Source organism: Opisthocomus hoazin, chromosome 10 (assembly GCF_030867145.1).
Source record: "Opisthocomus hoazin isolate bOpiHoa1 chromosome 10, bOpiHoa1.hap1, whole genome shotgun sequence".
Classification (NCBI taxonomy): domain Eukaryota; kingdom Metazoa; phylum Chordata; class Aves; order Opisthocomiformes; family Opisthocomidae; genus Opisthocomus; species Opisthocomus hoazin.
Genome location: NC_134423.1, coordinates 13,101,427 through 13,123,485, shown reverse-complemented (window position 1 = coordinate 13,123,485; position 22,059 = coordinate 13,101,427). Strand labels below are relative to the sequence as shown.

Here is a 22,059-nt window from a genome sequence, read left to right as displayed (position 1 = left end):
CTGAGAGAGCTGGCGGATGTCATTGCTGAGCCACTCTCCATCGTCTTTGAGAGGTCCTGGAGGACGGGAGAGGTGCCCGAGGACTGGAGAAAGGCCAGTGTCACTCCAATCTTCAAAAAGGTCAAGAAGGAGGACCCCGGGAACTACAGGCCGGTCAGCCTCACCTCCATCCCGGGAAAGGTGATGGAGCAGCTTATCCTGGAGGCCATCATGAAGCAAGTGGAAGAAAAGAAGGTTATCAGGAGTAGTCAGCATGGATTCACCAAGGGGAAATCATGCCTGACCAATCTGATAGCTTTCTACGATGACATGACTGGCTGGGTAGACGAAGGGAGAGCCGTGGATGTTGTCTACCTGGACTTCAGCAAGGCTTTCAACACAGTCTCCCATGATATCCTCCTAGGGAAGCTGAGGAAGTGTGGGCTGGATGAGTGGTCGGTGAAGTGGATAGAGAACTGGCTGAATGGCAGAACTCAGAGGGTTGTCATCAGCGGCGCTGAGTCTAGTTGGAGGCTGGTAACAAGTGGTGTCCCCCAGGGGTCAGTACTGGGCCCAGTCTTGTTTAACTTCTTCATCAACGACCTGGATGAAGAGTTAGAATGTACCCTCAGCAAGTTTGCTGATGACACCAAACTGGGAGGTGTGGTAGACACACCAGAAGGCTGTGCTGCCATTCGGCGTGACCTGGATAGGCTGGAAAGCTGGGCAGAGAGGAACCTGATAAGGTTCAACAAAGGCAAATGCAGGGTCCTGCACCTGGGGAGGAACAGCCTCATGCACCAGTACAGGCTTGGGGTGGACCTGCTGGAGAGCAGCTGTGCGGAGAGGGACCTGGGTGTCCTGGTGGACGACAGGTTAACCATGAGCCAGCAGTGTGCCCTGGCTGCCAAGAAAGCCAATGGAATCCTGGGGTGCATCAAGAAGAGTGTAGCCAGCAGGACAAGGGAGGTTCTCCTTCCCCTCTACACTGCCCTGGTGAGGCCCCATCTGGAGTACTGTGTCCAGTTCTGGGCTCCCCAGTTCAAGAAAGATGAAGAGCTACTGGAGAGAGTCCAGCGTAGGGCTACAAGGATGATGAGGGGACTGGAACATCTCCCCTACGAGGAGAGGCTGAGGGAGCTGGGCTTGTTCAGCCTGAAGAAGAGAAGGCTGCGAGGGGACCTTATAAATGCTTATAAATATCTGAAGGGTGGGTGTCAGGAGGCTGGGGCCAAGCTCTTTTCAGTGGTGCCCAGTGACAGGACAAGGGGCAATGGGCACAAGCTGAGGCACAGGAAGTTCCATCTGAACATGAGGAAGAACTTCTTCCCTCCGAGGGTGACGGAGCACTGGAACAGGCTGCCCAGGGAGGTTGTGGAGTCTCCTTCTCTGGAGACATTCAGGACCCGCCTGGACAAGGTCCTGTGCAGCCTGCTGTAGGTGACCCTGCTTCAGCAGGAGGGTTGGACTAGATGACCCACAGAGGTCCCTTCCAACCCCTACCATTCTATGGTTCTGTGATTCTCAGGAGAAGGTTGTTCCGGCTATTTGCATAAAACCTCGTAGCAGACGGGGAAAATGAGACCAAAGGATTTTTTAGCTTTATAGTAGTGTCTGACGGTGGTCAGTGGTGGATGTCAATGCGGAGCAGATCTGCCCTTCAGCTGATGATGTTTGTGGTTGTATCTTAAAGATAGTAGTTTGGTGACTGGGACAAATTACAGCAGAAATTGTTAAAGAATCTGGGAGAAGCTTTGCTGTAACATCTTCTGGAACTTGTTTTATGCTGTGGTGCTTGAGCTAACTTATTTGTGTAAATCGCTTGATACTTTAATGCAGTTCTATCAACATGTATTATTTCAAATACAAAACTTGTTGCAGCAGGCATTGACCATGAGACAAATGTGAAGGATATGCTAAAAAAACTTGTCTTGATGCTAGGTAGGCACCGAAAATAGGGGAGAAAACTAGGCCTGTCAATGTATATTAGATTATAGTTGAAAGGGAGTGAAAAAAAGACTCCAGTTGAAGGGTGTTCAGATCTTTGGGTTGGTTTCTCATGTTGGTGGTGATAATCGCTGCTGACCTTGGAGGGAGCAGTCCCATTGGAGAAGTCCTTACAGTTACAGATCTGCAGTTGATGACAGCTTACTTGGCGCTTTGGTTGTGGTAAGTGCAGTGTAACTGGTAGATACGCAGTCACAAACAGCCAGACCAGTTTCCACTGCAGATTAACAAATCAACTGCTGTGGTTTGGAGCTTAGCTGGAGTCAAGACCTGATGGGAAGAGGTGTTTGGGGACACTAAAGGACATTATGGTAATGAATAGTGCTGTGTCAAGGTTCAGGTTGTCACCGAGTCTCTCGGTCGTTGGACTCGTGTGCTCTGTGCGTAGTGCCAGCACAGTGCACTTAGCTTCACTGGTAGTGTAAGCAAAACCATAATTACAGTGTCAGCAAGCTCAACGGTCAAGTGATTGTGTTCAGGTTAGGTGAGGTTGGGTTACAGCCTCACGGTTCCTCCAAGAATGTGTTGCTTTTTGCAAACAGGTTTTGCGAAGTCCTGCTTGTGGGATGAATGGCAGGTGCAGCTTGGAGCGGTATTCTGCTGAGAATCCGATCAGTCTTTCCTGTTGCCACTCTGAATACCTAGAGGGAGTGATTTTCAGAGTGGTGGTATGTTGTGTCCTCCTCCTTGTTTCTATGTGTGGTAATAGATGGATCAGGCACTTTGGCTAGCTCTTACTGCTGGGTTTGCTGGATCCCTCAAAAAACACCTTTCCCAATGTTGCCATTGTTGTGGTTTATGTGCTACTTACTGAGATTTCTGTGCTTTTAATTTGAAGATATTTACCCACAGGTCACTGTTGTGATACGTCACAAATGAAATCGTGGAAAGCCAGTTTGGGGGCGTATCTCTCACCATGCTTTCCTGCTTTGGGTTCTTGTACGCTGCTTGCTTGCTTGCCTGCTGTTGTTGCATGTCCTTTGAGGAGCTTAAAGCTTGGCTGGCCAGATCCCCACGCACCTAAAGAGACCTGCTTGGAGCAGGTGGCTGGGCTGGGTGACGTCCAGAGATCCCTTCCACAGAGAACTGCATCACAGAATCACAGACTGTTTGGGGTTGGAAGGGACCTCTGGGGGTCACCCAGTCCAACCCCCCTGCAGAAGCAGGGTCACCCAGAGCAGGCTGCACAGGACTGCGTCCGGGCGGGTCGTGAATACCTCCAGAGAAGGAGACTCCACAACCTCCCTGGGCAGCCTGTGCCAGTGCATCCGAATTATGTATTGTGAAGTATTATCAGCTGAGATTTTATTTCAGGCAGTAAGCTGCCAGGTAGTTTGATTCCACTGTCCAAGCAGGTTGAAGAGGGTTTTTATCATATGAAGGTAAATGTTTCTCTTCCAAGAACACTTTGAATTTGGTTGCAGTCTATGAGTTGGAAGAAATGTTAAGGATAAATTCTTCGTGTCCTGTCTTTACTTAGAAGTTCTGTGCAGTAGCTCCGGCTTTAGCTCTCCCTAGGCAGGTAGGTTTATGCATCTTAAAAACTCAGGAGGTAGAGCCAAAGCGAAGGGTGGTATCAACACAACCTGCGTAGGTTTTTTTGAGCCATCTGTTACATGTCTGAAACTTGTGCAGTTGTCAGTGCTGGAAACAGGTATTGCTCTGTTTCTGTGGAGTTGTTAGTTCCTTCTGGGGTTCTGTTGCCATAATTAGTCAAATTAATATTTCATCATGTCTGTCTATTTGTTTAACAGCTTAAAAATGTAGTTGTGTGAATTGAGTACTGTCCTCCAATGTGATAAGCAGGGTTCAGATGTGGGTCCTGTTTCGATATCATCTGAGCTGAAAAATTCTACTTCGTGTTAAGCAGAGAGAACTCTTGAACTGGGACCTTTCAAATAGCCAGCCGTGTAGCTGTCAGACTGTCGAACGCCTCTATGCGTGCTGATTCACAGCGTAAGCAGGGTTAGCCGGAGCGGAGCCAGCAGGTTGAGGGCAGTGAGCCTGATACCCAGTAGGCTGCATCCAGAATACGGCATCCAGTTTTGGGTTCCTCAATATGTGAACATCAAAGACTTCATTAAACTGGAGCAAACTTGCTTGGCCCTCCACCAACGTGGCTGGGAACTGAAGCATTTGCCTTAGGAGAGGCTTGTTTGGCCCAAAGGAATCTTGGGGTGAGGGCGTGGACCTCCTAGCAGACTGCTAGTACCTGAAAGGAAGTTCTTGAGGAGATGGAGCCCAGCTTCTCGCAGTGATGCATGGCAGGAGGACAAGCGACAACAACCTAAACTGAAACCTTGGAAGGGAACTGTCAGCTGTCTGTAAGCAGGCTGATCCTGCCAGTAGTCTGTAGCGTCCATAACAACAGTGGCCTGTGCTGGCTTTTCTGTTTTTCCCTTTTTTAGGGGGGTGGAATGAATATAACTGAAGGGAGTCATCTCTCAGCTGAATGTAAGGAGAAGATGTGTGCTAAACCCATCTTGCTCTCTTTAGTGAAATTATTGTTTAGGAGTTTTTATGTATTTAGTGGAAGTGAGACGAGAACTTTTACAGTTATGGGGAAGTCGGAATAAAAGGGCTATAAGCAAATTCCTTCTAATGATGACCTACGAATTTGCTTTTCTTAGGCGTTTCTTAGTTATTCAGCTAAGACCCATATCTGTATAATAATTTAGTTAATATAGGCAATATTTGTATTTCTGCTCTTAGTGAGGGTTATTTAAACATGCTTACTTTCCCACTTTGATGAAATAATATGTATTATAAATGAACAGATAAATCTATTTTTGCCTTGCACATCTATGTACCATTTGCAAAGCTAATACTTGCAAATACTTTTGCTAATGTATTTACCAAGCTACAGTTATGCTTTTTATTGTATTCTGACAAAAACTGCGCCAATCAAAGCTACAGTGCTTCATGGGAATTCAGGCGGTTAAGTGAGTAAACAAGCTAGATGAAAGCTTTTGTTTGTCTTTAGAAAATGAAACAGGAAGCTGTTTCATTAATACACTTTCAGAAGAGACAAGAATCTATGTAAAGCTTTTAAAAACTGGTCTTTCAGTTCATTTTACTGTACTTTCAACTGAGATCAAATAGGGAAAGCGATGGCAGTTAGACACGCTTCATTAACATGCCGTGGTTTATATTCTCAGTTCGAGTTAGCCGTCCAACTCCCCTGCTTTCCGGGAAGGTGCGGGAATGTCAGTGTTAATCCTGGGGCTTTCCTGCTCCCCTTTCCCGAGTAGGGCAGTGGAGAGAACTGTGTGCCACCCGCTCTGCTGCTGGAAAAGGAGACGTTGAGAATTGGGAGTTAAATTGAGGCATTTGGCTGTTTTTCTTTTAGATTTTCTTGGCTTAGAAAGAGCTCACCAACAGCTTAGTAGGAATCTGTTATGGAAAAATGTCAGCTGGGTAAAATAACATAACTGCAAAGTTATAATAAAGGATTAGTGCAATTAGATTTTTTTTCATAAATCTGTTCTGAATACCAACATGTTGTTAATAGTCTGCAGTTGCCTTCCTGAAGTATAGCTGATGGATTCCATGTATAAAAAAGTAGTAAACAAAAATACAGTACTCCTTGTATGTTCAGTGCACTTGAAATAATTAAGTTGCAGTAAAGACGACTTGGGGATTTTTTTTTTTATATTCCATATCAGGTTTGTGCATTTCACAATACAGAATTGGTAAGATTGCAAATATTTCTGTTATGTTTTGGCTTGGGCTATGAAGTGAGGTTAATTTATAATGACGAAGCTTCCGAGGTAGCTGTGCTGTTCCTGGGACAGCTTGTTTAATGCATGAACGCAGTCCGGAGTCACTGGTGCAAAGCCATAACTCACGTTTGCTGTAAAGCAATTTTGTCATAGATAGATGTTGCCTGTTGGGAAGGGAGTGCTCGGCCAGCCAAAGCCTCCTGCTGCTGTGCAGACACAGTGACGTTCTCTAACCATTATTGATCTTGACCCAGCCAAATTGTATAAAAGGCATTAGATGTTTCCAGGATCAATGTGCAGAACTCACAGTTGAGAGGATGAAAAGAGGTTTGAAACTTGTAAAACCAGTGTGTATTGTTGAGATGACACAAATGGAGAATTTTATCCACTGATCAGAGTTTAAAAAGAAAAGGGAAAAAAAATTATAACTGGAAAGTGTTGTTAGTGACATGTGTTGGAGTCACTGCTTACACTGTTTGCTGGTAGGCACCAGTCTGTGACGTAGTTGAGTGGTGTTTCTTCATTTGACCATGGTTAAAATGTTTTTTTGTTGTGACTAGTTGTCCTCTTTTTTAAAAAAAAACCAAACTATTGGAGCTAATCTAGACACCAGATTTTAATTTCTGCATCTGCAAATATCTCTACTTCTTTTTCTTTTTTTAAACAGTTCTGGATCAGCTAACTTTTCCTGAAATCTGGTTCAGTAACATTCTGGTTTTGTAAGCTATACTGTGTTTATTTTATATGGGCAGTTCATCAGTGGTACTAATAAGATGTGTTTGGTTGATGTTTTTGATAGTTTTTATCATTTGAAAATGGTTGTCTTGAAAAAACAATTGAAGTTTGAAAAATAATCAGTTGTTATAGGGAACAGTGGTAGGTGTACATGACTATAGGTGTGTGTATACAATTTATATATAAGGTGGACATATATATAAAGTTTATGTATATATGAGGGGTGTATATATATGTAAATATAAAGAAAAATTAATGGAAGACATGGAGTACAAGACTTAATGATTTGTTGCTTAAAATTCACCAGGGTAGTTTATGTAGACTTCTAGATGGTTGCTACTATAGTATGGCTATAAATGTTCAGCTTTAAAAGACCTTTACCAAAGATTGCATCACTGGAAAATTCGTGTTTGCATGATGGTGCAGTGGTACCCCACAGCCACATACAGAACACTGTAAAAGATCTGTACGAGGGGATGGTGTGGCTGTTTCGTTATGTCTGCCTGTTGTCTTGTCTTTCTGTACAGTGCTTTCACTGAGCAGGATAATAATATAAAAACTAAGCAGAACTGTTTATTTGAAAAAATACTGCTCCTGCTTACTGTGCAGTCGAGACACATTGGTCATAGCATTGAAGCTGCCCTTTCCTCTTTGCTGATTTAATATTTTCTCTAAGCAGTGTTTCACGTGTGGCAAGCTCTGCTCACTGCTGTGGTTTGTTGCTGTAGCCACAGACTTCAGTCTGCGAGTGGGTGTGCTTGGATGCAGGGGCACGTTACTGGGATACAGAATCCAGGTATTTTTTGCCTCTTCTCCATTTGATTGAAAGACAACTTTTTAAATTATAAGGTTCGTTCTTACTTTTTTCAGTGGATTGAAACCAGGCAAATTTCTAATCTTCTGTTTCTCTAAAGTGCTTCCCTTAGTTTTCTGTAGTTCAGTTAGTGTTGAGTAAGTGATTTTTCTCTCTTGCTAGTGAAATGATTTTAACTCTAATTACAGTAGCTTTTCCTCAGTGACCATCAAATGCTCTACCCCAAGGCCTTTGTCTACCTCAGTTGTTATAACGCTGGCAATGTCTTCAAACACGAGCAGTCAACCTTCAATTTAAAAATAAACAGCGAGATGGATGGGGAGGTAAAAAGTTCGAGAACTCGGACAACGCAGAATCCAACCAACGGTTTGCTGAGTGTTCAGTTAGCGTGGATACTCTGGTGCTGCGCAGCGGTCAGCAGAGAGGTTCGCTGTATCAGAGGCTTGTATTTCACTAGCTGGAACAAAAGTGGGCATCTCTTAAGGTTTTTATCTTCAGACTGTACAGGTTTTAATTTGGGCTTCTCACAACAGGTATAGCAAACCCTTATGCTCAACAGCAAAACTAAACAAATGGGTGATCTTACTGGTTATCTGTTATTTCCTCCAGTTCCCTGATGTGTTATTTATCTTGGTGGTGCTGTAGCTGGAATGGGCTGTAGTTTTCCGTGTCACTTGAGGGTACATGCTGCATCCTGCTTTTTCCGTTTGACTGATGAGGTGCCTATCATCTGGCTATAAACCTTTCTGCTTAAGAAGTCTTAATTTTGACCTCTGTAGTTGGTTAGCTTACTTGTAGAAGAGTAGCAATGTGACTTAAATTTGTGAATGAACAGTTTTCTTGCAACTTAATTTACCTATGTAATGAACTCTGCCACAAATGTTGAATTTTATGGGATAGAAAAACTAGTGTAAATATGTTTCTAAAATGTGATTCTTAAAAACATTGCATTATGTTTACACTAGTGTTTGTTATGTGCATCTTTTCCTTATCTTTCTACTGTTCTCATTTTTTTTCACTGATGGCCTGAAAGATCAATAAAATCCTCATCTATAAATTGCTAGGGTTACTATATTTTTATATATTGTGGATCAATAGTGTGATTGGACAGTGGTTGCTTTACTATTGCAGGAAACCAGAGGAGTGAAAGAGGCTGAACAATTAGCTATGCGGAGTGTACAGAATTGACCAGCTGTCTTTCAGCATTAGTCCCCTAAACTAGGGACCCTCAAACTGAAAGCTGAAACTCACATTCTTTTGACCTCTCCGCTTCCCTCTTTCCTCTCTCCCACCCAAGGCAGTGTCGCGGTGCCAGCAGAGGCTGTTGGGAGGTACGTTTTCTCCAGGAGCTCGGGAGCTGAAAACCCGCTCTGGCTACGGCAGTGCCTCAGTCGCAAGTGCGAGATGCTCAGAGGCTGAATTTGGGAAAGTTTTGCTGTGTGTTTATTCTGCTCTTGGGTGCTCCCTAGCATCTGCTCGTGACTGTGCTGTGACAAGACACGGAGTTAAAAGGATTCTTTTTGCTCTCGTCTGATGCGATTGTTCTTCTCTTTCCAGGTCCTCTTAGATAGTCCTTGCTTGATCTAACATTAAAGGTATTTGTTAAGAATTTTTCTCCTCTTCTATGAAGCATGACAGAGGTCTCTCTTTAGAAGGGTACTGGAAATGATGTTCAGCAACTTTGTTTGGCTCTTGCATGTCTTTTTTTTTAACGTTCAACCCTTTTTTCACTTGAAGCTTCCCACAGAAACCAGGCTGCTTTTGTTTCCTCCTCATATATCTTCCTGTATGCCATTTTTTACTGCTGCCTGTGATTGGAACACCCCTGACTTCATAACGGCATTCCCCTTGCCCTTCACACTTCTCCTGCAAGCGTCCTTTGTGATCTCTGTAATCACCCTGAAGCAGTGAATTGGAGAGGTGGGCTGGAGGGAGTCCTCAGCACACAGTGAGATCGTTCACTGAAGTGCAACTCCTGTCTCACTTAAAGTGCATCTTGAAATGCATTTGCTACACTGAATATGTTCTGTTGGGTGCCCCAGCACCTTGTTGGTGGCTGAGAAATAGCAGTATTACTTCACCCTTCATGCAGAGTTGTTAGATACTGCAGTGTGTTTACTACTTGGAAAATATTTAAGTAGTTGGTTTCAACAAATAATTGTCTTGTGATGTGTGGGGATTTTTTTCTCTATTTATATTTTAAACTATTTTTGAAGTACCTGTCTGGCCAAACACAATGACTCAGGCAAGGAATCTGCTCCTTGGTTTATCTGGGCTTGGTTTGCAGACCAACAGGGAGTCTCCACAGGGAGCTAAACCGCTTGCCTGGGCCCGGTGAGGGTTTGGGTGAACAAGCTACACAAGTCTAAGCACCCGGAGCCCTGCATGAGCACTGGGTGGTTTGGCCGAAGCCCAAATGGGGTGCAGGGAGAGTGAGATGGAGGAATCTTTGCTACGTGTTTTGCATCTTGCCTATATTGTGTGCAGTATGTATTTTGAGTCTTACGATGGATTTTTCTGGTTTTTAGTGCTTTGAAAGCCACTGTTTTGTTTTTATTGTTGCACATACCTGAAGAGGCAAATTATGTGCTTGACTGCCCAGAAGACTGGAGCTCTAGGAAAGGAAATCCATTACTCCAGGAAAAAATGGAAATTCCTCTTCACCTGCTGTAACAAATGTAGTATTGTCAGTAGCTAACATATGGTACCTATTTCTGTGGAAAAGTCAAAGTACTATTGTTCACAGTGATGAACAGAAATAAATTTTCCTCCTTTTTTAGGTGTCTTTACAGTGCCCTCTAGTACTCTTTTGTAGAAATGCTGTATGTATGTTTTCTCGGACCAATTTGATAAAGTAATGAAAATGGTCACTGGAAGAACTTTAAAAAAACATCACAACAAAAAAAAACCCAGAACAACCAAAAACAAAAACCTGAACTCTGGTCCCCTGTAACTGAGGTGCTTTCTGAAGGAAGCACTGCTAATACTAGAAGTAAGTTAAAAATAGCTTGCCATTGTTTTCTTTTTCATGCTTGATCAGGAAGAACATGAGAGCTTATAAGCACCATCGCTATGAAGTCAGATTACTGTAAAAGCTACCGGAGCTGACAGCTGTAAATTGGGTGCTGCACTAATGGGATTTCATCCAGGACTGTGGAGTTACAAGCAATGAAGCTAATTTTACCTTTTAGCTTGTAAGTATGAGGAAGAAAATTGCAGGGGAATAAGAGCCATAGAAAGCATTCAAAAATGGGCTGGAGTGGGCAAAAAAATAAAAAACCAACATCTCCCGGCATGCTGTTAATTTTGTATGAAAGGTAATCACTTGGCTTATTTTGACAGATGAGAAAAGAGTGGTTTGACATTGGGTGAAGGCTTTGGCAGGGGGTAGAGCGCACATCGGTTTTTGTGGTGCTTGCCGCCCTGAAAGCATCTTAGCTCTGCTGTTAGATCATATATTGAAAAACTAATCTGGAGAGATTTTGATTAAGGTAACTTCTGTTCCTGGAGTTGAAGTCAAAAAGGTTTTACCTTATTATTCAAGCTTATTTCTGTCATTAATAGGAATAGAAAGGGGATATCATATGCAAGAATGTTTTGTCCTCGGTCTCAAGTAAAACACAGTGCCATTTTTAAATGCTACGCAGGCTGAAAGGGATGTCAGTTAGAGATTGGCTGTTTGAATGAAAACTGATAGTTTTCTGAAATAAGAGAAATGGCTTTGGTGATTCCACAAAAAAAGGAAAAGACTGATAAAATCCTTTGAGCTCTCCCTCTGAAATGGTTATGAAAAGAATTTTTGCAGTTAGGATACTCAGAGTAGTTCCTTCATTGGCTTAACTCAAATATATGGCAGTAGATCATCTGACTTGCTTTTCCTTAGATTATGAAAGCAAAATCTCTTTGAAAGGATGTTCCTAGCAGAAGGCGAGAAGTTTGTGGGACTCGGTTCCTAGATGTGGGTTCTGTAAAATGCAGGGGTTGTTTTTAAGCAGCTTGAAAGACAAACAAATTTTTGGTCTTAGTGGTTATAAAACATTCTTCTTTCTTGCACACTAGGAGAAATAAGAAGTCCAGTAGAGCTTGTTTTTGAAGCATGGCTGGTTGACAGTTTTCTAGGTTTAAGGATAGGTTGAGGGCAGATCAAGCAATCCCTGTCAAAAGGTAACAACAGTCTTAACAGTGGAACTCTGGACCAGGCAAGAGATGAACATCTCCTTGGTGGGGATTTCTTTCTGGACAATTTGCTCGAGAGTACCACAAGAAAAGGTTCTCATGAATCGTGCTTTAGAGATGTTTGTGCCTCCTTCTCTCCTTCAGTTTTCCAAGCTTGATGGAACTGCAGCCCCTTAGTGAGGGGCAGAAGGGCTGTGACTCAGCGTGGCGGTGCTTGATAGCTGGCTGTTTAAAGGAGGCATCGTCACAGAACTTTTGACAATTAAAAGCAGCAACTCTGTAAATAGGAAAGTTTCTTCCAGGCGTTCAAATTTCAGGTGAAAATTTCCAACTCCCTAGAGGTGTTAGAAAGGCCGTGCAACTAAACACCAGGCATAAATGCATCTCAAGATGTTTGATATTTGAGAGTACAATCTGTGTTTGGATTTTGCTGTTGATCATTATCTTGTTTTCCTTCCCATTATTTAATAATGTATGAGGAGACAGTATCACTTACAGAAAGAGTGGTTAGAATCAATGCATGGATGCTTACTTTTCAGTGTTTTACTGCAGGCACACAGTATACTATTTGGGTACTCTTAATTCTATTTCTGCATGGTTTTTTTTTAATAGGCTAATTTTTTTTAAACATAACTTCGTGCTTGAGGTCTGTCGGGAAGGTCAGTTAAGATTAAGCAAGCAATAATTTGTTATTAACAAGTGAAAGGTAACTGGAAGTATAGACAAATCTATAAAAGCGTAGTAACAAAATGTAGCTTGCTTTGCGTGAATTTGCTCTTTGTGCTGTCTGAAAGGCAAGGATACTCCTAAGTTACTGAAAGCAAAGTCTTGAAACATACATTATTTCTTTTTATAGTAATTCCGATGATGATGATTATCTTGACTTTCATGTTCTTCTTAGTACATGGTGTCAAAAACCTTCTCAGCTCAGTAATGTTAAACCATTAGAGAATAATACGCAAAAATACTTTGCCTTTTCATAACTTCATATTTCTGGATGGAGGCCTTTTTGAAAAAGGCAGAGCATTCCTTGTAAATGGAAGCTGCCATCTGTGTGCTAATGACAGCCGGCACGTAGGCCCTGTGGTGTTCAGATGGGTGCTTTTCACAATGGACCAAAAGAAGGATTTCTCTAAACTCACGATTTTGTTGAGAAGAGTGATTGTGTGTACAGGTTCTCTGGTGGTATCCTAAGCAGTTAGTATTCACTCGGTATTGTCTGCTTGGCCTGTATTGTCCGAAGGCACCTGCGCGCAGGGTTGACAATGAAAGAGAAAAGGACAGAAGCATCCGGCTTTATGCCGCGCTCTTCCGGAGAATTTGCTTGAACAAGCAGTTTTCTTCCTGCAATACCGAATAAGCCTTTTTTAGTAATGGGGGAAAGGGGCTCTGTATGGGTTGTTTCCCCAGATCACAAAGAAGGGGATCTCTCTCCCTTACGGATCTCAGAACACAGCCCCTTCCTTCCCTTGTGGGCCAGGGTGAATTGGAGGCACCAGATCATTTTTCAAACATCATTGCTAGCCCACAATACTTAATGGCGCTGGGGCGAAGATGAGTTACTCTTTTTGATGAATATCTTTGTTATAGTGTATTAAATCATAAAAAGAGGAAATCTGCTTGTGCTGAAGGAGAAGGGAATCAGTACTAAGTCTGGGAAAGTTCAGATTTATACATGGCATTACTTATAATGTTATATCACTTGCTCTCCTACGTTCCATTGTCAGCCTACCACTGGAACTATTAAAGTACTGGCAGGATTTATATTGTACACCAGTAGTCAGGGATAGCTCTTACAACTTTTCCCTCTTTTCTTCATACTTAAGTGCAATATCATTTTTGTTTCATAATTTATGGATTGTAGTGTCTTTGCAAAGAGAGAAATGAAATGGCGTTTAGATAATGCAGTTTAAACAATTTGGCCTTGGTCTTTCAGTATGAGTAAGCTTGCCAATGGCCGTGTATATGATTGGGATTTGGATGTGCTTTAAAAAAAAATCCTAAAGATCTTTGGTGACTTGTATTGACACGTATGCAATTTAATTTGGTCAGGTCTATACTGCATATTCCCTATAAGAGAAAAATATAATATTAAGCAGAAAATATATCTTTCTCTAAACATCCATTCTGTTGTGGTATATTGTAATATCATGCATAAATTTTGCTTATTGGGTAGTGCTGAATGTTTCCAGTGTTGTCAAGGAAAAAAAAATTACCAACTAATACTTACTTTTAATTTAGAGATTAACGCACGTAGCAATTTATCCATACAGATAATGTGCTCCTTAGCAATGAATATTTTAACAAAACCACAAAACAATTGGCAGCTTGCAAAGACCAGTGCTTGTAACGTCTTCAATTGAAATACGTTTGGCTAATTCTTGATGACAGCTTTTTTCAGTGATCTAGGTTAGGAAGGGCATGACATACTGTGTTTAGGATTACAAGGGCCATTGGGAATGTTAATTAAATTCTGGTGAAAAGCCTTTTAAAAGTTCAATCCAGCAAGAGAGCTTGGATCTTTTATCATTGACTTGCAATACATAAAAGGGGGCTTTATAATAGTTTGTGCTGGTCTCATTAGGATTTTGTCAAATGCAACTATTCTAAACGTCAGTTTTCAAGGGTGCTATATACGTACACTTAAATTGCTTTGGAGTCCAACTTAAACGGATGAGTATCGTCCCCCCCCTATTGACACATCTTTCCTCAACACATAGAAGTAAGTAATCTTTTTTCATCAGAGCCCTGTATGACTCCTTCCAACGACTGAATCCTTGTGTACTGCTAATATAGGATCAGGTACTTTTGATGAAAGATGGATTTGGTTGCCTTAATTTATCATTCTGTTTGGGAAAAGTGGTTCTGAAATTACACCTGTGCCTCACATTTTCTTGCTAGATGGTTATTAACATTTTGTCCTGTTGAAATGGAATGCAGTTTCTTTCTGGAAGTTTGTGAAATCTGGCATTCAAGTCCTCTGCTTTGAATGCATTTTCCGCTTTGAAGTTAGTGGTAGTCGTCAAGAAAACACCACTACCAAAAAGTTTTGGTGGCACCAATGGATTAAAGTTGAATCTGTAGCACTGGTGGTAGGAAAATCTTCTGACACATACTGCCATGTGGCGGTTTGAGGTCATTTATATGTCCTAAGTAGAGCTGAGATCAGAGTGGTTTTGTCTGAAGTTACATATCTGAACGTTGTAATTTCTAGAGAGCTTGTGCCAGGCAGTTGTTAAAGCACACATTTAAATGATTTAAGTTTGATATTGGAATGCTGGTGTCTTTCAGCAATTAACTGGATAACAAAGGGAAGCTTCTTCCCACTTGAGCAGCCACTTGCATTTACTATTCTACACATTTCCCCACCTGAAGCCTTATTAAAGATGTACCACTGCACAAAATGCAATGCAGCTAGCAGAACCTACAAAAAATAAAAGAAGTCCTCCTGTAGGCATGGTAGCAGTGAAAAGAAGGCCAAGGGAACTCTTGGGTCTCTCTCTTCTGTGAAGATACGCTGCCCTTTGAAAACGCAGTGTTGCAAGGAGCAATTGATGAGCTTTTTGTCTTACCTAGCTGCTTTCAGATTTCTGTAGCTGGAAAGTGTTGTATTAAAGCTTCCTTCTTCTGAGTTTAAAAGCACTTTTGTGGTCTTTGGGGAAGCATGCTATAAGGAGAGGTTCAGGCAGACTCATCTGAATTTTGTGAACTCAATGTCATATCTTAAATATGCCTTTTTGGTCCTTTTTGAGTGAGAAGAGTTGCATGCTTATGGTCCTTCATCATAATACTGAAAGGATAAGAGATCAGCTAGGCTTAGCAAAGGACAACCTGAACGTACTTCATTGTTAAGTATTTTTGAATCAGTTGTGTGTGATGCACTTGACTGAAACAATTTCAGAACTGTTGGCCATTTTTGAGAATGTGAGGAGAGATGAGGTACAAGGAGGACTAGAAAAGCCCCAATATATTTTAAATGGGAGGAGGGAAGGAGCTAGGAACATATAAAAGTAGTCATTTTAGCTTCAGTTCCTGGAAAAATCGAGGAGTGAGTGAATAAATTTGTTGTGTTTTTTTTCTGCCCCCCCCCCCCCCCCCCCCCCGGTCTTAACTGCTGTAGGATGGTGACGAAGAGAGATGGAGAAGTAAAGATGATGTTGAATGCTGTTTTGTGTGGGGTTTTGCACTTGTGTATTCTGAGTAAACTTCTGTTATATGCATTTCACTCATATCCTGGATGATGGAGTAAGCTATACCTGTTAAATTTTCACACAATTTAAAGCTACAAGAGGGAGAACAAGGTTAGAGTTCAAAATTTGTAAACTTTTTTGGAAGGAGGAAGACTTTGGAGAAGCCAAGTGAAAGTTAATACAGTTAGGCAGGAGCAATCAGCTAGTCAAACATTAAATGGGAAAGCACCAGCCTCACAGCAGTTTCTGAGAATAGGATGTAGGGATTACGGTAGTGAAGGGATTACAGATTGATGTAGTCAGTGGTGTTAGGCGCCTGCCCTAAAACCTCCTGCCTCTCTGTTGAGAGGGATGGAGAAGGGAGTTGCAGAGACTCCCAAACAAGTGAAATGACACTGTACCTGCACCCAACACGGACCTTGTCTCTGCTGGGGATCCCCACCTTGTTTTGGGCACAGCACTTGACGAAGAATGTGGGCTGATTGGAGAGGATTCAGAGTTAATTAGCAGAGCCCTACAAGGTTTTCTACCTCGTACAAAACTAGAAATGCTAAGCCTAAAGAAAAGGCTAGAGAAGGATTTTAGTCCGTAAATATGTAGAAGGCTGTTGGGAAAGATGAACAGCTTGTTCTCTGTGTCCACAGGGGCAAAAAGAAGTGGGCTTAAATCGTAGCAATGCTGGTTTATAGTCCTATCGAAAGAGAGTGTGAAGCACTGGGACTGAACGCCTGTAAGAATTGCTGGGTCCCTGTGGCTGGTCTTCAAGAGCAGATTTGGCGGAAAAATATACTGTCTGTTGAGAATGAGCCAGATTTAACTGTTCCTGTTTCTGAGCAGGAAGATAGGCTTGTCTTGCTTTTATGGAAGTTTCTTGGGCCAGTATTAACACAAACCAAGCTACTGATGTGTACACGCCTATGTATGTACATGCTCCACCCCTCACCTCTGTACACGGAAAGGGGAAGGACTTCCTCCTCAAACTCCACCAATTCAGTCTTTAATAATGTGGTGTTATTTAACTGCGTAATCAATAGGTGGATGGAGTGGGAGAAATGGCTTGTTGCAGAAACAGACGTTTATTGTGGTTTTGTACGTACAAAGCCTTTTCATGCTGAATCAAGGCTTAAAGGAGGTGTGAACTCAGTTGGCTGCAGCGTGGATGCAGCTCACGGGCACTTCTCCAGAGTGCCCCTGACTCTAAATGGCAAAACCTTTCTGAATCTGCAGGCTAGAAAGGTCTCAATTCTACTTTAACTTCCTTCAAGATAGGATGTAGCTATTTGCCAACCCTTTTATTTTTTCCCTTGCCACCGCTTTCTGTGCGGGAGCATGGTAGTAACTGGAGTTGAAGCAGGCTGTGCTGTGTCTTCACAGAGCTCTTGGCAAGAGCTTTTTTTACATTACCTCTGAAACCTGGCTGAGAATCTGCTTCCCGTTCCCTCTGAAAGTCTCTAATCCCTTCTGTGCAGCTGTTTCTTCTGGTATGCTTCTTGACATCCTCTGCTCTGTACTCTGCGATGTTATTTCCTTGGGCACCTTGTTGCTTCCAGGGTAAGAACAATCTTGTCGCATCGATGGATTTGATCTGCTCCAGTCTGCACCAACGCCAGACAAGGCAAACAAGAAGCCAGCCTCCCCTTTGCAAGGGTTTCCTAGGTTTTCCTTGAAAAGCCAGAGAAAAATGGCTCTTTTTGGGCAGAGAAAAATGAAACTCAAGAGTGTTTGTATTTGTTCTGATAGGAGTCTGGATCTGTATTGGAAAAACTTACAGAAGCTTGTAAATGAGAGAAAAAAGGTTGATAGCTTGAGTGAAGTGCTTTCTCTTGGAAAACATAGGGTCAATAAAGATGAATCTTTAATTTTAAAAAAGACCTTTGGGTTTCTGGAGCAATGGAAGAGATTACAGTGACAAACAGGTTAAAATACCTTCATGCTGCTCACGACTCTGGTTGCTGTTCTGCCATTTGGTGTATTGGAGCTAAAACTTGGTACACCACCCACAGAGAATCAAGAACATCCACATGTACGTGTGATTACAGAAACCCAACCACATAAGCAGCGCCTAGAAACGTTGTGATTGTTCTTGTGTGTGTGTGTATGTGTCAGTTTTTTTGTCTTTTATCCTCAGGAAAGCCATAATCTCAAGGATTTGGGTACCCAACATAACAGGTCTCCAGTCTTGTCTGAGACTGTTGCTGTCACTAGGGAAACTGCAGTCTTCTGTACTTTTTTTTTCCTTATTTCATCTTTGAATTCTTGAAGGTAGAAGAATGTTTGAATGGTGGAACCTAGAAAAGCATAATTTATCTTTGTTTCTCTCACACCACTCCTCCTGCCTTATCTTCAAGTTTCTGTGAATTCTGAGTAGCAAAGACAATAGGCTTTGTGCAGCAGGGCTGGAGCCCCGCTCCAGGAGGAAGCTGAAGGGGTCTCTCTGGAGATGAGAGACTTTCTGTGCAATTCAGTGATAGAGGGAATCATATCAATTTGTTAATTAAGGCTATTTTAGAAGGTAAATCCGATTTAGAAAAAAAAACAACAGCAAAGCCCAAGTGATTGAAGAAGCTAAAATGCTTATAGGACAGACTTTCTTTACAAGTAAAGGTCTCCTTCGTATTCGTACTTCTTCTAAAAACACATGCCTTGTAATTACTCTGTGATTTTAATGAAACAAATCTGATTATTAAATACATTTTCCTCTTTGAGGTGGTCTTAACATAATTCAGCATTTCATTATCGACCTTACTGTGAAAGATTAAATAGTTTTGAGTATTTTTATGACCCTTTCTGAAGGGTTTAGTGTGTGTGGTAGATGCTTCATTTTGTGTTTGTGAATGCATTTTAATCTTTTTCTAACAGTAGGTTTCAAAAGTGTTACAGATTGCCTGCACATTTGTGCAAGAAGTTCTTAAAAGGAAAAGATGTTCTTACTGCTTCACATACTCTTACTGCCAGATCAAGTAAACGGGTTCATGAGTAGGTTTGCTACACCAGTGTCAAATAAAAATAATGTAGTAACTACCTGTGCAGTACAGTGGAGGACAGGTCTTTCTTCACTGCTTTGTTCTGTAGTCTGAATATTCATCTTAAAGACTATATGTAACTCAGAGGCAATGCCCACTCCCCCCAAGTTCAAGGCTTTTTCCTGTTAAGAACTTGTTTTGGTTTTGGCTGCCGCCGGCAACAAAAGCGCCACGCGGCCGCCCCTCCCCCCGCCGGCGTGCGGAGGAGAATGGAAAGAAAGAGGCAGAAACTGGTGGGTCGGGATAAGGGCAGTTTAACAGAACAGCAAACAGAGGGAAACAGGAACAACAACGATACAAATAAGGAGAAAACACAACCACGAACCGTACAACAGCCGCTCCCCCGAAACCGGACCGGCGCCGCGCCCCCCCAAGCCGCGAGTGCCTTCCCGCCGCGCCGCCCCCCCCCACCGGAACCCCGCGTGACGTCACATGGCATGGAATACCGGGCTCTGTTTGGCCAGGTGGGGTCAGCCCCCACCCCCCGGCTGTGCCCCTTCCTGGAGTCCAGTGAAAATTAACCCTGTTCTGGCCAAACCCAGGACATTATCCACCCCTTATTCCATACCATCTACGTCATGCCCAGGTCCCCCATTGTCCAGTTGATCACCACCACTTCTCCTGTCTCCAGATATCATTCCCTTAGTCCATGGATCATCACTCTAAAGTGTCCGTTGAGTTCATTTAATCCATGACTTCAGGCTCCATCTGTCATAATGGTCTTCCGTGGCAGGAGAGGTGATGTGTGGTGGTGGGCGGTCACTTGCTGCATCCGGAGCTCACGGCTGATGTATCTGGTGCGGCCCGTGCCCACAGTCTGCAGGAGATGTTGATCTTGATGAAGTTGCTGGATGCCAGTTGTTGAAAACCAGGTCCACTTCTATCATCGCTGTGCTCTGCTAGGTTTTCATTGAAAAAGTCCATCCTTCTTTAATCTGGACAATTCTTACTATGCTACTACTGGTATAAAATATAACAATTATAACAGTGATAACAGACAGTGACAGGGTTATTTAACAACTAACTTTATACAATTTATTTATGGACTATTCTCGCCCAAAATTAAATCCCCATGAGGTACACATCGGACTTCCCCATCCTTCCGCATTACCCACCAGGTACACCCAGGTCCTTGAGCAAAAGCAATCCCGCGGACGGGCTTGCCTTTGCCCGAGGCAGGACTAACCCAAACCATCTTCCCTAACATGTTCCGCATGTGCACTACAGGGACTTTATCCCCTTCCACAGGGCGCTGAGGTTTTGACTGGGCAGGACCAGCCCGGTTGGTGGACCCTCTGGTGTTAACCAACCAGGTGGCCTTTGCTAAATGGGTATCCCAGTTTTTGAAAGTCCCACCCCTCATTGCCCTTAAAGTGGTTTTTAGCAGCCCATTGTAACGTTCGATCTTTCCAGAGGCTGGTGCATGGTAGGGGATGTGATACACCCACTCAATACCGTGTTCTTTGGCCCAGGTGTCTATGAGGCTGTTGCGAAAATGAGTCCCGTTGTCCGACTCAATTCTTTCGGGAGTGCCATGTCGCCACAGGACTTGTTTTTCCAGGCCCAGGATGGTATTCCGGGCGGTGGCATGGGGCACAGGGTAGGTTTCCAGCCATCCGGTGGTGGCCTCCACCATTGTGAGTACATAGCGCTTGCCTTGGCGGGTCTGTGGCAGTGTGATGTAGTCAATCTGCCAAGCCTCCCCATATTTATATTTTAGCCATCGTCCTCCATACCACTGAGGCTTTACCCGCTTGGCTTGCTTGATTGCAGCGCATGTTTCACATTCATGGATAACCTGTGCAATAGTGTCCATGGTCAAGTCCACCCCTCGGTCACGAGCCCATCGGTATGTCGCGTCTCTTCCTTGGTGGCCCGAGGTGTCATGGGCCCACCGAGCTATAAACAGTTCACCCTTATGTTGCCAGTCCAGATCCACCTGAGCCACTTCAATCTTAGCAGCCTGATCTACCTGGTGGTTGTTTTGATGTTCTTCAGTGGCCCGGCTCTTAGGGACGTGGGCGTCCACGTGATGGACGTTTACAACCAACTGCTCCAGCCGGGCAGCAATATCTTGCCACAATGGGGCAGCCCAGATAGGTTTGCCTCTGCGCTGCCAGTTGTTCTTCTTCCATTGCTGCAGCCACCCCCACAAGGCATTGGCCACCATCCAAGAGTCGGTGTAAAGATAGAGCACTGGCCACTTCTCTCGACTGGCAATGTCTAAAGCCAGCTGGATGGCTTTCACCTCTGCAAACTGGCTGGACTCTCCTTCTCCCTCGGCAGTTTCCGCGACTTGTCGTGTAGGGCTCCATACAGCAGCCTTCCACCTCCGCTGCTTCCCCACAATGCGACAGGACCCATCCGTGAACAGGGCATACTGTTTCTTATCTTCTGGCAGCTGGTTATACAGTGGGGCCTCTTCAGCACGTGTCACCTCCTCCTCTGGCGATGCTCCGAAATCTTGCCTTCTGGCCAGTCCATGATTACCTCCAGAATTCCTGGGCGACTGGGGTTTCCCATTCGGGCGCGCTGGGTGATCAGAGCAACCCACTTACTCCACGTAGCATCGGTGGCATGATGCGTAGAGGGGACCCTCTCTTTGAACATCCAGCCCAGGACCGGCAATCGTGGTGCTAGGAGGAGCTGTGCTTCAGTGCCGACCACTTCTGAAGCAGCTCGAACGCCTTCATATGCTGCCAGAATCTCTTTTTCAGTGGGAGTATAGCGGGCCTTGGATCCTTTGTATCCCCGGCTCCAGAACCCCAGGGGTCGACCTCGAGTCTCCCCTGGTGCTTTCTGCCAGAGACTCCAGGTTGGGCCATTCTCCCCGGCTGCGGTGTAGAGCACGTTTTTAACATCTTGCCCTGACCGGACTGGACCAAGGGCTACGGCATGAACTATCTCCCGTTTAATCTGTTCAAATGCCTGTCGTTGCTCAGGGCCCCATTCAAAATCATTCTTCTTCCGGGTCACGTGGTACAGAGGACTTACAATTTGGCTGTAATTTGGGATGTGCATCCTCCAAAAACCCACAACCCCCAGGAAGGCCTGTGCTTTCTTTTTGCTGGTTGGTGGAGACATAGCTGCTATTTTGTTGATGACATCCATTGGGATTTGACGGCGCCCATCCTGCCATTTTATTCCCAAAAACTGGATCTCTTGCGCAGGTCCCTTGACTTTACTTCGCTTAATGGCGAAACCGGCTTTCAGAAGGATCTGAATTATTTTCTCCCCTTTCTCAAAAACCTCCTCTGCTGTGTCGCCCCATATAATGATGTCGTCGATGTACTGCAGATGTTCTGGAGCTTCACCCTTTTCCAGTGCAGTCTGGATTAGTCCATGGCAAATGGTGGGACTGTGTTTCCACCCCTGGGGCAGTCGATTCCAGGTGTACTGGATGCCCCTCCAGG

At 43.7% G+C, this 22,059-nt stretch overlaps 1 protein-coding gene across 10 annotated transcripts in view; it reads left to right on the top strand.

Annotated features, from left to right (window-relative positions):
* Positions 1–22,059, top strand: part of NEO1 (neogenin 1) — a 239,229-nt gene that overhangs the window by 43,749 nt on the left and 173,421 nt on the right. Inside the window, exon 1 of one of the 10 annotated variants that reach the window (XM_075431270.1) lies at positions 10,354–10,451. The exons of the other annotated variants lie outside the window; for them this stretch is intronic. The gene's annotated coding sequence lies outside the window, so the exon portion shown is untranslated. Of the gene's footprint in view, positions 1–10,353; positions 10,452–22,059 lie in introns of those variants that run through there. 10 annotated transcript variants of the gene reach the window in all.